Genomic DNA, 15,833 nt, shown 5'->3' on the forward strand with positions numbered 1-15,833 from the left:
AGGCCAGGTATCCAGGTCTCCGCCTGGTTAATTCCCCACAACTGTCAACTTTTTTCCCCCAAGAAGTATCAGTGAATATTAAATCTCATTTAATCATATGGCCAGGCTTGTTCCTGTCGTTGTCACTTCCTTTTTCCTCCTCTGTGTGCTAAGCATATTCTTTTCTTTAGAGGATTTTGAATCTTTGAGTGAAGCTTTTGTGTTTGTGCTTTCTTGATGGTCAAGAGGGGAGTCTCCCTGGTGAAAATGGTGGGCGTGTGTTTTGGTGGAAGTGATGCCCATTGAGGTAGACCGTCATTAGAAGAGCCAACACACCCTTCCCAGACTTGATTTTTCCATTTGACAAAATGGACCTAGGACGGAAGGACATCAAATATGCAGTTCTTGAGAAAGGTTTATGACCTCAACCTGGGTGCCCCCCACCAGGTCGTATGTTGAAACACTGAAATGTGACGTAAGCAGATTTAAAAACTGTGCCTTGTGATCCCTTTTCAGGAGCAAAAGGTGTGGCAGAACCCCAGATATGAGGCCTGGAGCAAACACCTGAAAATACTCCAGCGTATGCGGGTTTGAAAGCCTTTCTGCCGGTACACAGCAAGCCTTCTGCTCAGCTGTTCATCAGACAAGGGCAGCAATGGTGCCCCCTTTCTGCATTGTAATGGGTGCTCTCGGACATTTTACTGGATTTCGGAAACCCGGATTTCGGACATTTTACTGACATAACTCCTATCACGCACAACCCTGTATGGCATTAGCATACACCTCTTCCTTCTCCTGCTAGATTACCCCACTTATAAGGTCGTGTTATATCCTTCCTCCTCCCACGTATGCTAGGCAGCCTCTTATTGTTGGCCAGCGAATGGCTCAATGAATCAGAATTAGCCAAAAGGATGCCTCATTGTACACAATTACGGAATTTAAAATGCAATCCATAAACACTAGCCCCTTTATAATTCCTTACCCCAGGAGAGGATTAAACACAGTTAAAAACTGATGGAATAATGCTTACCAAGAAGAGGTGTGGACCCAGTGAACTCGGGGTACCCAGAGTGGTCAATGTAAAACCGTTGCTCTTTCTCAGGCCTTGCCAGTCCCAGTTTGTGAAGCTTTACTTATTCTAGCCATAAAGTCAACTTCAGTTATGTTTAGGCACACGTTGAGGGGAAAGACAGCAGTATCACTGAGTTTTAAATGGGTTAAGACCTGGATCGTTATCTAAAAAGGCCTTTGGAGGGCTGCGTTGCTACAATTTGCATTCGGAGTCACACACATTCCTGAACTAGGGTCCACCTTATCCACTTGCACAATACTGTTAATAAGTTAATCACCAAAACAATGTTTTTAAAAGCACTCTTAAGAAACATTTCAATTTTAAAAGTGGGTTACTAATCCAGTTAAAGAAGGGCAATAAAATTTATTTGAATAGTTACATCAAAAGAACACTTACAGAAGTACTTTTCTATTTCTCGATTAAAAATAAAATTTAAATCTACAAACAGAAGAAAATATCACAGACAGACCCATAAAAACGTTTGTGCCCTTTCATCTAGAAATCTTGGGAATTATTTAATGAAAGCAAAAAGCTATGTGCGTGGATCCTTCAGTAACCTTTCTCAAATGTCACCTACTTCAGGAACCCCTTTCTGATGCTCCAGATGGACACTCTGCCTCCCTGGAACCCCAGGAATCCCTTGTCCCTTTCCTGTGGCATTTCACCTGGTCTCACCTGCTTCTCAACAATGAACTTCTTGCAGCCACCATCTGCATGATAAGAACCTTTCTCATCTTTCTTAGCACCCAGAACAGTGCATCACTGGGCTGCTAGTTCATGGGAGAGTTGTATTCCTATGCAGTCAGAAGTCCTTTAAGGAATCTAAATACCATGACAGGTACATGAACAATAAATACTACATCCCATTATGTTGTCCTTCAGTAAGAAAATAAAAATCCTTCTGCCCTTTTCTTACTCTTCAGAAAAGGGAAATACTACCAACACATCACTAATAGCTTAAGCATAACTTTTCAAGAAATTTGTTTCCAAGTAAATGAGTTGAAAAGACTACTTAAAACACGCACACACACAAAGATGTTGTGTTGTTGTTCATACAAATCAAGGACTGGAAACAATCTAAATTTTCAATGAACAGAGTAATTTAGTAAAATAAGGTACATCAACATCACGGTGCCTCATTTAGTCATTGAAATTATGGTTATGAAGAATAGGCAGAAACATGAAAATACATTTGATATTTAACTCGAGAAAGGCAGATTATAAAATGGCACATACTATATGATCTACATGCATAGCGCAAAGTTCTAGAAAACAAGATGTGTGACTTAAAATAAGGAAATTAAAATGATGATTGGCCATTTTTTTCTGTTATTTGCTCTTTCTATTATGTTGTGGGCTTTTAAAAAGAATACAATTAGACAAACACTAAGGGAGAACTCTTCAGAGGGAAATAAGTAAGGGCTAATTAACACAAGATAAATGTCAGGAAAAAGAGGCTCCAGTAAGGTACACACTTCTGTTCTTTCTTTGGGTCTTGGTTTGGTTCCAATGGAACCACGCTTGGGGGGTAGGTATTTGGGACATGACATCATGTAGAACGACTTTTGATAAAAATCCCTCAATTTAACACTTTTATATTTCAAAAATTGCCCAAAGTGGTTTTTTGCTGGGAAATAGCATTTGGTGTTAAGTGGAACCTAAAATTCCTCCTGAACCCTACCAAAGGGGCCAGCTTAGACCCAAGTGGGGGTGATGCATGAGCTCTGCCCCTTGGCGCTCCTTGTGTTCTAATTTTCCTGGGCCTCTGAGAGATGAAGAGGTCAGAGTTCACCTTCTTAGGAGCAGTCCGAGAAGACCTCAGCTCATAAATCGTACTCACTCAGTTTTAGGGTCCGCTGAGTTTTTCATACGACTGGCTTTGCCAAATTAGACCTGGGCAAGAGGAGGAAAACGAACCCACGTTTCCCCAGACTCTCTCACAAGAGGAGGAGGACTACGGTTTTCTGGAAGAAGTCCGCCTTCTTCAGCAGAAGTCCCGAAGAGTCGGGCACATCCCGGCTCGCCCGGCCGGCTGAGCGCCCCGGGGGCGCAGGCGCGAGCGTGGGCGCGGGGTCTTCGGGGAAGCCGCTGCGGGCCCCCCACTTCGCGAGCACGCGCCCCTCCCTGAGCCCCCGCCCCCGCCCCCCCTCCGGCAGACGAGGCCTCCCCGCGCCTCCGGGGCGCCTGGGCTGGGCGCGCGGGGTTAGCAGGTCCGCGCGTCCCGCGGGCGGCTCCGACGACACCGGCTTCCCCGCGGGCGGGGAGGAACTTGGCGGCGAGTGGGACAGCCCGGGGAGAGAAAGAAAAGCAGGCCTACCTTAAAACTTTCCAGTCTCTGAGTGGCTCCAAGTCGGAGATTAGGGACACCATGGTCTGGGGGCGGGAGGCGAGCGCAGGCCCGGGGTGGGGAGCGGGGCGAGGGGGAGCCGGCCTCGCGTCGGGCCGGGCGGCGGGGCGCCGGCTCTGCCCACTTCCCCGGCCGATAAGCGCTCGCGCGTCCCGGCTGCTCTCCACCCCCACATCAATCCTGCGCTACATTACTTCCCGGGCCCGGCTCATTTCTCCACACCACCTTTTAAAGCCCCTGTAATCTGCTCCAACTGATCAAATTTGACCTTTTTGTAGCCCACTTTATTCCAAGCACAGCTCTCGGTTAAATCTCTCTTTATTAACACCGTCCTCCTTGGCTTTCTTTTGGAACAAACACAGATCAAGCCTGAAGCCTCCAGACTTTACCAGCAATCATTTACAGATTACGGCAAGCTGCATGCAGCCTCCTCCTCTGGGGCACTCCTCCTGCCTCGCGGATTTTTGCTTTCATATTCCTGTCAGAAGACTGGTTAGGTTTCTTTCTTTCTTCGTGTGTGTGTGTGTGTGTGTGTCTTGGGTTCTGGGACACTTGTGTGTGTGTGTGTGTGTGTGTGTGTTTTGGGTTCTGGGACACTAGCATCCGGCTTAGAGCTTCCCCTCAGAGGCTGGAACTACATGACTGTTAGGATTTGTTTTTGAAAAATAATTTGAAATCGGGCTGCTAACAAGCTAGAATTTACTGTGTTTTTTCTGGCAGTGATTTTGCTACACCGCTTTTTTTCCCTTCTCCTTTCTTTCTTGTGTTTGTAAATAGCATGAGGGAGGGGATGTAGAATCTCTCTGACTGTTAAGGGAAAAGGGTGTGGGCTTTTCTCCCTCAACTTGTATATCTTTTGTCCTTCCTTTAAAGCTGAACATCCTTTCAATGATCATCTGAAACTGTGCATAGGAGATGTTAGAAAATAAATATATATTTTGATATATATATATATATATATATATATATATCTCAAGAGTAGGATTATTTTCCTCTAGCATCTCCAGAGCATCTCCTCTCTGCTGATGTAGTTTCTTTGTGAGTGTACAGATTCCTTATTTTCATAAAGCACTTCCTCTGAAGCATGGTTTTCTGCTTTCCCCCCGGTTCTAGCTGAGACTCTACAGCTGAAGCTCTTCCTCCTGTCCTAGCAGGACTCTGGAGATAAAAGACCTTGAAATCATCTGGTACAGTGGGCTCCAGACAGAAAGTCTCTCAGGTCACTAAGATTCCTCTCAGAACTGCGTGCAACATGAGCTTTACTTGATATTCTCTCTCTATACATCAAATTTCTCCCTTTCTTACACTTATTTTAAAAGGAATTTTCAAGATCATTACCATAAATGGAAAATCAGCTTCACTGGTCTAATAAAACAACTGACCCAGACACATAAACCAGCTAAAGGCACTGATCTGGGGCTTTTTTTTTCCTCTTGGTAGAAAAGAGAGTTTAACCAATGTTAGGGGGTATTAAGGAGACACTTGCACCAACAAGGGACGTGCCCAACAAGGAAGAATAAAGATTTATTTATTTTAGCGGGGGGAGGGGTGCAGAGGAAGAGAGAATCTCCAGCAGACTCTGCCCTGAGCATGGAGCCCGAGATGGGGGGCTCCATCCCAGGACCCTGAGATCATAACCTGAGCTGAAACCAAGAGTCAGATGCTTAACCCACTGACCACCCAGCCACCCCAGGAATAATTAAGATTTAAAGGGAACATGGTATGATTCCAATTTTGTGAATACCTTACTATCTAAAATCATCAGCCAGGAGGAAGGGTTCCTGTCTCTTGCTTTTAGGCAGAACCTACCAAGAAAGAAGATCTCTTGTTCTTTCCAGAATCTCTACAGGGAAAGATGTGGTGACAGCTATTGGAAGCATGCTGCTTTTATTATCAGGAAGTTTTCCTAGTCAACTCCAAATGCCCTCTCACAGCATTTTAAATCCGTTTCCCGTCCCCCCTTTCTCGAAGGACTCCATCCTTAAAATATGCAGCAAACACTCAGCCAACATATGCTTGTTCTTCTACAGTCACATATACTTTCCTTAATGGCTGGAAATGACTCTCTTCAGAAGTACAATCCTCTTTATACTGAAATTAAAAAGTTTATGGCTTTTACCCCAACTATTGCCTCTTTGGGGCTTCATGCTTCTTCCTGGGCTGTATTATTGTCCCACTGGGGATCTTGGGCCACGAAGTAATAATGTGGAAACTAACACTTCTAATCCCCAAGGACGTCACCAAATGTGGGTGATAATAATAACATTTGTGCAGAGTGGACCTCCAAAGGGTTTCGAAGGCTTAGATAATTAGTAACGTGTTTCTCCCTTTAGAAAGTTAGCAAGAGAAAAACAAAAGATTATAAGGAAATAGTTTCTGTGACTCTAATGGCATCATCCTTATATCATGAACCCCCCACACCCCTGAATTCATATCTGGGGAAAGACAGGGAAGGAGGCCTTAACTCTTGGGGTTCAGGGTTAATGGGTGAAAGGGGGAGGAACTTGGCTTTCTGGTCACAGGACAAAAAGACAACAGCATGCTCATAAACCATGAAATAACATTTTCAGGCATTAGTCCTTCCAAAAACTTTTTAAGGCAGTAGAAACTTTCCTGTGAAAAAAGTCTGCACCAAATTCAAGTAGAGAAAGAGACAATAGTGAAAGTTTATCACTAGGTAGAAGGAACTGTTCTCATTTCTTTCAGGGTATTAACTTGTTCAGTCCTCATAACTAACTTGTTAATGAGGTGAATTACCAGAGGCACCCCCATTTTGTTAATGCAGATGAGGACATTTGGGCACGCAGAAAGTAAGCAAATGGCGGGAGCTCCCAGGGCTAGTCGCCCTTTGGGGGAGGGGTGGGACCCAGAAGGTGTGCCTATGGGACCCCAGAAACAACCCCTGCAGGCACAACCCCCCCCCCCCCACCCCCCCCCGCCCAAGGGCAAACCCGGGCAGAGAGCCTCTGCTCAAGGGTAGGACTGGGGCTGGGATCAGGTTAGGGATGGGGAAGAGGGGTTGCTTAAATCTCACCCTTTTATGCCTGGGGCTCCCTAGAGAGATCCTAGCTTTCAGGACACACTTCCAAATCCACTTCCTGGAAGTACTTGGTGACGAGGGAGATGAATGATCTTTTAAAGGTCATATTGAGTCCAAAACACACTGAATTATTTTGCCCCTTGCTTTCTTAACTCTGAGGACCAAGTGTTTCCTTACATACCCTCTGGAGTAAGTCCATGTTTTCTGTACCACGGGTTCCTTTTCCCCTTCCTCCAAGCACTACGTTCCTGATTCTGAACAGCTTCACATCAGATGGATCCTTCCTTCTAAGAGAAAGCCCATCGGAGTGATTTGCTCACTTTCACCTGTGAGCGTGCTCACTAAAGACAAAAACACTGCTCTGTTCAAAACTGGGCCAACGATTCATCTATAAGTCAGGAAAAGCAAGAATAAAATTTCTATACATAAAACGCAAAGGTTAAGCTTACTTAGCCTTGCACAAACTCGGGCCAAAAAATATAATCTTCCTCCATGTCACAGTATGAATTACAAGATTTAATTTGATCTGTGTTCTTTTTTTCATATTTTCATAAATTTGCACCTTTAAAAACTCAGATTACTTTGTCGTTGCTTATAATGGCTCTTCGATAGTTGGCTCTTTGGAATGCTCCCTATGTGTTAAGAAAGAATCCAATCCATAAGAAGCAATATTCGTGAATTGTCCTACTATTACCAGCGCAAGACTCAACATTCTCCTGTTCGTATAACTAAAGGTTTTGTGCTATCCCCGCCTCTTTCCAAGTACAGAAACCAAACCCAAATCCAAACAGAAGCAACCCCATAGTCTGTACCTTTTCCACCCGAAGGAAACCCCAAGCCCCATGAGCCTGTGCTTAGCTTAAAGTCACCTGGAAAGCACATTGAAAGGCAGAATCTCAGTAGGGAGACAACAGCAGGAGCCCAGGAATCTGAATTTCACACCAGACCCAGGCCCTTGCAGAAGACCCCGAAAAATGCTGAGAAAAAGTCAGCAAGCATGAAGTTTACCAGGTCATATAGCCTCTCACGTGGGCATAGTCAATGTCACTGGAGCCAAAGCTGAAGATCTGTGGAAGCTAATCTTATATGTCAGAGGACCAGGAAGCACCTGGAGGTGTGAATTAGCCAAAGGACAAAAGAAAATAGGCCTTCTCCATCAGTGGGATGTTAGACTAACTCCTGAAGAGAGGTTTGGAAAGCAGGTATGAAGTCTCAGGAAATTTCTCTCCCACAAAATGTCTAACTTCCTGAGAGTAAAAAACTTAAAAATTAAAAAAAATTAAAAAAATAATAAAAAATAAAAGCACCTTTGCTAGGGGAAAAAATACACATTTTTAATGTCCTCTTTTTTATTCTCTGTCTCTTGATTCCTAGGAATATGATTATCCTAAATAATTTTTTTTTCTTTTAGGAAGTCTTGCTTTACACTTATTTGTTCCTAATTCTGTTACTTCCTGATAAAGATTCTTTCCCCTTCTGCTTGTCCCAGGCTTTTTTTTTTTCTTACTTGCCAGCTCTTAACTTCTCAAGTGGGTGAGGTCCCTCTCCCTATAAGAAACTGAAATGACTAATTGGAAATGCATTCATTCTACTCCTGTTAAAGCAGCTTTTCTGGTCTTGTTGATGTGCTAGTGTTTTAAAGTTGGCAGATGGATCAAGCTCAGAATCTCCAGCACTTGTTCTTGACCCTGGAAATAGGATCCAGCTTTGCATGCTTTACATAGCAAACCATAGTGTGGTAATGATGATAGACAAGGGTTGCCAGATAAAACATAACACACTCTGTTAAAACTGGATTTCAGAGAAAGAACGAGCAAATTTTTAGTGTAAGTATGCCCTCCCCAATAGGGCATGGGACATACTTATAATAAAAAAAATTATTTGCTCCCTCCCCCACCGAATGCCAACTTTAACTATGGGCCCTGTGTTTTTATTTGCTAAATCTGATAACCCTATGCTAGGTTGACTCTTAAATAAAAATGGCAAGATTACGGTGATTATTATTTTTCATTTCTGGTGGTCTATAAAGGCACCCTGATGTCATTGGGTAGGCATCAAAATGCATTTATTTAAAAGTTCTTAAAGCTTTTCTCTTGTCTTAGTTGTTATAAGCCAAACATAAAAAGCCACATTTGAGACTGCTTTTTCAACAAAGCAGGGATATGATTAAAGTATGCTTGTATCTTATTAGATATTGGATATCAGTATTGGGCATTAGGAAATGCCACCCAGCCGTCTTGTCTTAAGCTGGCTAGTTGAATGCATTTTTAACTGGTGGTAGCATTGATATGCTCAGATGGACTGAAGCTGACGTTTTATAAATTGGTCAGCATCTCTATATTTATTTTATACAGAGTGACTTGGCAGTTAACACAGCTGCTGTGTTTTGTTTTTGTACCACACATCAGCTCCTGCTGGAAGAAATCTGTACCTGAATAGTTAACCATTAATCTTCAGTTACATAAAATGTGTATTGTACATATCCTCACTTTAATGATGTCTGTAGAGACGAACTTCCAAAGATCGTCGGTTTTTCTTCTTCTTCTTTTTTTTTTTTAATAAATAATATAACTTGAATGGAATTTCAAGTGCTTCCATGTTTGGCTCACAACACCTGATGCAATGGAAAGCCTATGAACAGAGACGTGTGTTGTTGCTACGTCAATGACTTGAGAATTACTATTATGGGACACTAAAAAAGAATTGCTATTATTTATTTTGTTAAAATTCTAAAGGGTCTCTAAAGAGATAGCTTCAAAACCTGCTAAGTATAGGGAAAGGCCAAACGTGTTATTCAGGGTCTACGCATGTACCGAATATTTTCTACTGATGCAAAGGCCCTTCTAGCACCTGGGAAGGAATGCTTTTTCATTTGGAACCTTAGTCAGCTGAACAGGAGGGCAAAATGGATTCAAGCTGGGGGAGGGGAGTGTGGGGTGTTTGCCAGGCATATTTTACAAGTGAGAAAGAAAGAGAGAGGAGAGTCACACCCAGCCCACTGCTTTTCATGCCATGCAAAGGAATCAGAGGCCAAATTTGATACATACAGTGGGAAAGAAAGGAAATTCAAGCTTTAACTCCTATACTGCCACGGAAGATGAGATTTTCAAAGCTGTGTAATGTCCTTCTTTGAATTTCCAGTCTGCTTTTGTTAGGATTCACGGCTTACACCAACAGGGACAAAGGAGTGCCCAGAAAAAGGATTTTTGTTCAGACCGTCCCCAGGGCCCAGGCCTGGGAATAAGACTTGCAACATGGATCTTATAATCTTGTTCTGTTTTTCTTGAAATGGCAGTTTCAGATTGCTCTGGTGTTTGTGTGCTTACAGACAGGATTCCTCATCGGTTTTTAAAAGGGAAATCTGAGTTTTTGAGACAAGGCAAGCCTAATGGCCAAGTTGCCAGTCAATGAGACAGTGTCAATTTCTGCCCCTGGGGGAGGACTGCCTGACCAGGACTCTTACCCCTGAATCACTAGGAAGAAAAGATAAGCTTTGCATCATTCTCCCTGAATCAACCCCCCTTTTTTAAATTATTGAGTTAAAAGACGTAAAAATTACTCTACATAACTGGTATGCTTGTGTGAACTCATAACCCTAATTATTATAAACTCTGTTTACAATTTGTTACAAACAAGCCACAGACCTGCACTGCTCTGCTTTGCACACTGAGTTACTGATGCAAAGTATGCTACAGCAATTATAAAAAAAAAAAAATTTAGATACTTTTAAAGAATAATTTTAGGGTTTGTATTGAATGAATAGAAACCATATCCATTTATATTGTTGAAGAAACAAAAAAATGCACTAAACTCTTCTACTAAAAGATTAAAAATTAAAATCAATTAACTTAATAGCCAATTGATGCCAAAGATTCCTTAAGTCACCATTTAATGAGAAATTTTAAAATCACTTATAATTACATTAATGCTCTAAAAATTGGGACTCGAGCTCAGTGAAAATAATTCTTTGTTGACTGACAAGTTTGGAAATTACTAACTGCTTGTGACACAGCTCCAACTGGTTCCTCTAATTCCTATTTTATTCTTCATTAGAGAGGGGAAAACAAAACACAGCTGCCAGTTTGCCACAATTTAAGATAATCTCAATATATGAAAATCCAAGTGTACTGCCCAAAGATTATGTTTAGATTACAAAATATTGTGAAGAGTTCCTTAATATATTTAATTTCCTCTAGTGCACTTAAGCATTTCCTTAGATCACTAAACAGTTGAGACAGTTATAGAAAGAAGGGCCTAGAAGTGAAAATTAGAGAAAAAGTGTGTTGATTTAACAAACCTATAGCACTTACTATGTACTAGACACTGTTCTAACGTCTTTGCAAAAATTAACTCACTAAATCCTCATAACAACCTATGGGGCAGATATTATTTCTGTCTTCATTTTATAGGCATGGAAACTTTTTAGGCAAGAGAGAGGGTAAATGATCATTGTAGGGTCATAGCAAAGGCAAGATCTGAAACCCATTGGTCTGGCTTTGGAGTCACTCTCATTCTGTACATGGCGGGTATCTTGTAATTGACAATCAGAAACAAGTGTAAAGCATTTTAAAGTCAAAATGTAATTCAACTGGATGATTAAATTAATGAGCATGGTGATTTCAATAAGACTTTCCCATGAACATATCTAACTCATAGATCAAGGCAGAAAGCAGAAACCATAGGTTTATTCTTTTTTTTTTTTTTTAAGATTTTATTTACCTATTTGAGGAGAGCGGGCACGTGCACAAGCAGGGGGAGGGGCAGAGGGAGAAACAGACTCCCCGCTGTTCCGGAGCCAGAGGCAGGACTCAATCCCAGGACCCTGAGATCATGACCTGAGCCCAGGGCAGATGCTTAACTGACTGAGCCACCCAGGCGCCCTACCATAGATTTATTCTTAGATCTCTGAAGATGAACTGATCATCCATTCACCTCCCTTTAAAAACCACTTCTCTCAGCGTCCTTTCTGAGTGAGCTAACTATAGTAATATAGTGACCACTTGCTTGCCTTCATACTTTCCTTTGTAAACATCCATCCCTAATTGGTCCTACATAGGAGGAAACAACCCCTGCTTCAACCCTCATATATGTCATTTATACATACTCTACCAGAGCAAAAATGTGCATATAAAAATCTCTCTAAGAATCAAGAAATATAAGTTAAAATACAATGAGATACAGTGTTTTACCCATTAAATTGGTAAACATCTTTAAATGGTTATATGTAATGGTAGAATGAGGTACAATTAAATGGGCCCACTCATATATGACTGGTGAATGTTTAAACTGTTGTCAAGAAAGCCATTTGGTAATAAGTGCCAAAAATTTTTTAAAAAATATCCTTACTATTTGACCCAGAAATTTCACTTCTAAAGGTTTTTATTTTCAAGATTAATGTAGAAGGATATTCATTGCAATACTAATATTAATGAACTATTAGAGGCCACCTAAATGTCCAACAATTTAAGGTACATGAATACACACACACACACACACACACACACACAATGTTGTAACTATAAAATGGGATATTATGAAGCCATTAAAGCCATGCTTTGGTGGAATAACTTTGAAAAACTTTCCAAATAAGTGAAAAATGTAGGACATAGTACGTTAAATATAACATATTATCAATATTTTGTGTTGCTACCAGGGATTGGAAACTCAACTGCCAACAGTCCACAGAAGCATCCTAGTGAGTGAAACTGGCAAGGAAGAGGTCCATTAAAATGCAACAATCTATGGGGTGCCTGGGTGGCTCAGTCGTTAAGGGTCTGCCTTCGGCTCGGTTCGTGATCCCAACGTCCTGGGATCGAGCCCCGCATCGGGCTCCCCCGCTTGGCGGGAGGCCTGCTTCTCCCTCTCCCACTCCCCCTGCTTGTGTTCCTGTTCTCACTATCTCTCTCTCTCTCTGTCAAATAAGTAAATAAAATCTAAAAAAAAAAAAAGCAAAAATCTTCCTTTCTCCAGTTTTTCCGGAATATTCAGTCTTCTTTCTCTTTTACCATTGTTTCCTCCCCCTACCACCCATCTTTCTTTTTCCCACTCCTATTGAAGACCAGACACAGAAAAATCTATCTATACTGTACACATGTGTAATTACTCGCCATGGAAATTCAGCAATATTAAGGAACAGCACACAGAGGAGGGAGTGCGGCTCGCTAGAGAGATGAGGCTCTGGGGGCAGGAGTCCTACCCAATCTATTCTTGCCATAACAGGTGGAGCCCACAAGTTACCCCTTCATTCAAGGATGACAGAAATCTTACTTTTTTAGGTGAATTCTGATTTGTATGGTTGACTTAAGATTTTACACACACACACACACACACACACACACAGAGTGAGGACCAAACAAAACACACTGAGAGACCTCAAGTTTGTGACTTACAGTATCCACACTTACGTGCAGGAATGCAAAAAAAAAATTGTTAGGAAACAAAAATACAATGACTAGCATCATTTTGGACGAGATTGGGTGCATCAGAGGTGGTATAGCTGTAGACAGCTAGCATAACTTCAATTGTTTTATTTTCTTTTACACGTTTGCTATTTCCTAAGTTCTCTCCATGTATTTTTTTTCTCTCCATGTATTTCTTTTTATAATCAGAGATCTATGACCTCCTCTTGTATTACTGTATCTATTTAGTAATCCTTTTGGGAGATATAGAGTAGTTTAAAAAACGTGCCTGGCCCTATTTTGAAGTTTGTCTCCGATCTTACATTTCTAGGTATGTCCACACACCTATGTGGTTGTAGATCATGTTCTTATTCATGAAATCATTACTTCTAAGCTGTCAGAAGCTTCTTCGAAAAACAGGGGTCTAAAAATTTGTCTCTCTTTTTTTTTTTTTACTCTATGTGGCTTACTCCTGTGATTTTCTGCTTAAATTCAGCTGCATTTTTCTTTTCTTCTTCAAATCACATCCAACCTTCTCAATTATAGCCAGGTGATGTTAAGCTATTTTCTAATCTAGTGGTGGAGACCTTTGATGGTAACATTTTGGCAGTTTACTGGCCAAAGTGCCTTTTATTTTTTAAATGATTAGGACATTCCATAGCTGTTTGGACAGACGTGGCTTTGGGAACAGAAAAGACAGCTTTAAGGTTTAAGTTAGCACTGCCACCTTTCTGATGGATGCTTCTCTAGACAGTCACCTCAACAAAAGGGGATTAAAAAAAGAAAAAGGAATGTAGCCAATAAGTACAGTACTCAGTCTAGGAAAAAATAGAATGTAACAGGCTCAGGCAATTGAGGGTTAGGATGAAGTAACCAGTGAAAACGACAAAGCCCTCTCTTTCTGTCGGACAAAGCATGTTTTTCACAAAGCTCAAAATGAATTAATTACGGAATTATGGCTGCACACATACGGTAAACTTTATTCGCCCCCCACCCCCTCTGGGTGTCTTCTGTTTAAAGGGTGAGGCTTCTTGGAAACAAGCTTGTTTGACCATTTCTCTTGTTTATAGAGCATGCATTTTACGAAAATTGGGAACACAGAGAAAAATCTGGATTTCATTTTTAACCAGCCATTGTTTTTCTAATTTCTCTATTTTCCTGAAAGCATATTGTATTTTTAAAGTATTAAATAAAAAGAGAAAATGAAAATTGCTCACATTATTATAGAATAAAAACAAGTGTATCCTAGCCATTAGGCTAACATTATTCGATCAGGAAATAGAGTAAGTCATTCTCAAAGAAAGGCTTGATAGAATCTTTAAAATGAGGTGTGTGTGTGTGTGTGTGTGTGTGTGTGTGTGTGTGTGTGTGATATCAAACCTTAAGGGCTTTCTTTCCACCGAAGCATTAAAAAGTGAGAATTCTGATTTCTTGTTGACAATGTTTAAATGAATATGTCAATTTATAATTACAAATGCAAAGGGAAACTTTTTCTAACTGAATATTTAACATCGATTACAGTTATAACACAAACTACATAACGTGGTTCTTGCCCCATTTTGGCCATGCTTCTTTTCGAAAAAGGAGGCCTCTCAAATCACTCACCTTAAAACTTGAAAATAGTTCTCTGAGATGGTGAGTTCTCTATGAAAATGGGGGTAGATTATTCTATGGCCTTTCCTTTAATGTCTGTGTGTGTGTTTTAATAACATAATCCTTACAGGCAAATGAAGATCAAAAGGAGTCAAAGGCAAGTATTTCCCGTAGGGGCATAGGGTGCAGAGAGGTTAAATGCACTATGTCTGTGATTTTCACTTTGTTTAATTGTAAAAGGCTTCTCGTTCCTATAGCACCTTTGACCTCCTGTGACCCCCTGAAAATAAGGCTAGGCCATTTATTTCCTGTTAACTTGATTTCCATTCTTGGAGTTGAATCACAGAGTGTTGAAAACTTGTCAGAGCAGACTGAGAAATATAGAAATATTTCAAGGGTTTTTGCTCTAACTTCCTTTTAAAAGAATTAAGCTTTTACCGTTTTTTTTTCTTTTTCCAGATGAATCACAAGCTGTGACTCAAGACTTCTCATCATCCAGATGATGTTTATTTATTTATTATTATTATCACCCCTGTTTCACAAATGAGGAAGTGCACAGCCATTACATGGCGGACCACAATCCCAGCTCATGTGTGGCTGACTCCAGAACCTATACTTTCCCAGTGGTTTTCAATCTTGGCTTGGAGCTTTCACATCTCAACGTCCAGGACATCCTCCAGATGAAATCGAAATGGAATCTCTGAGGGCGGTATCACCCAGGCATTATCAGTATTTCTAAAAACTTCCAGGTGATGCAAATGCGCAGGGTGGGTTGATACCATTGCCCTACAGGGATATTTCCTTCCTTCCCTTCTTCCTCCCTCCCTCCCTCCCTCCTTCCAAGAGAATGTGCAAGAGCACAAGCGGTGGGGGAGGGGCAGAGGCAGAGGGAGAGACAGAATCTCAAGCAGGCTCCATGCCCAGCATGTAGCCCAACACCGGGCTCAGTCTCATGACCCTGAGATCATTACCTGAACCGAAATCAAGAGTCAGACGGACTCTTAACCCACGGAGCCACCCAGACACCCCTAGGGATTTCTTTATTGATCACCACAAAAAAAACAAGAGTTGGCTGTAATTCAAACTTGAGCCACATGCATAGGGAAGTTTTATGAATCTTCATTTTATATTTGAGAGTAACCCTTCATAATGGTTTTGGCGTGCAAATACGGTGGAATTTGACTTGAAAATTTTAAACTTATATAACTAGGCACTTTCAAATTCCGCTGTAAGTATTCACGGATCCAAGCCTGCCAATATGAAATTAGGCAGTGGAGGTGAGGGTCCAAGGAGGACAGGTACCCACACATCAGCCTCCCATACAGGTGATGCGGGTCCACGTGTGTCCAGCTGGGTATAGCAAGCCATCTAAACCCCAGAAACCTCCCCAAAGGCCGCAAGTTT

This window comes from Callorhinus ursinus, unplaced genomic scaffold, assembly GCF_003265705.2.
Source record: "Callorhinus ursinus isolate GAN/ISIS: 27379988/994484 unplaced genomic scaffold, GSC_fseal_2.0 scaffold36, whole genome shotgun sequence".
Lineage (NCBI taxonomy): Eukaryota > Metazoa > Chordata > Mammalia > Carnivora > Otariidae > Callorhinus > Callorhinus ursinus.